We start from the raw sequence: 916 nt of genomic DNA, 5'->3' as shown, positions 1-916 counted from the left end.
GGCTTGGCTGCGATGGCGTAGGTGTGAGGGAGAGGGAGAGAGTGGGGGGGACATTCAGATTCAGACGACTTTATTTATCCCAGAGGGGCGATTCAGTAAATAACACATATAAATAAACGTAACCGGTTATTTTCTTGCCCGGTGCGGGATTCGATACGGAGCGTACTGCACCACAAGGCGACATCGCTAACTGCTCGGCTAAAGAGTCAGACCCGTTAGCTAGGGGCTAACGTGTGTTATTAGTAGCGACGTCGCCTTGTGGTGCAGTACACCCCGTATCGAATCCCGCACCGGGCAAGAAAATAACCGGTTACACTAAAAACGGAAAAGTTTTTTTTCCTTTGCGTTTTAAAAAAAGTTTCGCGTTCGAACGACATCGTTTAGAATACGACGCGCACGCGCACGGACCCGCAAACCCCCCCCAATAAACGACTGAAAACGCTGTAGTACGCATGCCAGGCCACTAGTTGGCGGTGAAACTTCGTAGTACAGCGCTCTTCCGGCGGACCCCGACAACGACACGCGCCTGCGCACAAACGCTTTCTTCTCGGAGCGGCGAGTGAACAAACGACGGCGGGTATACGCTCGAAAACAGGTAACTTTGTCTTGACGGGCGACGAAGTGGGGTTTGCACACTTTGCTGGAGGAGCGTTAATAAACCCGGCAGAGATAACAGCACAAACACAGCTCGGTAATCCGCCATTGTTAACGTCGTCTCCTGACTCGCGCGTGGCTAGTTGACTGAAAACGTAACGCGCATGTGCGAAGTGGAGCCGTGACGTCACCTCAGCCCCCCCCCCCCCACAGGGACCGGTTTTGCTAGTTTACACGGCGACGCTGGAGTTGCGTTTTCATAAAGGTTTCACGCTGGAACCCGGTTTCCAAAGTTTGCGTTTTCTCAGGTCGCCAAAACGCC

The sequence above is a fragment of the Lampris incognitus genome, chromosome 2 (genome assembly GCF_029633865.1).
Source record: "Lampris incognitus isolate fLamInc1 chromosome 2, fLamInc1.hap2, whole genome shotgun sequence".
Classification (NCBI taxonomy): Eukaryota; Metazoa; Chordata; class Actinopteri; order Lampriformes; family Lampridae; genus Lampris; species Lampris incognitus.
Note: the sequence above shows the minus strand (reverse complement) of the source record.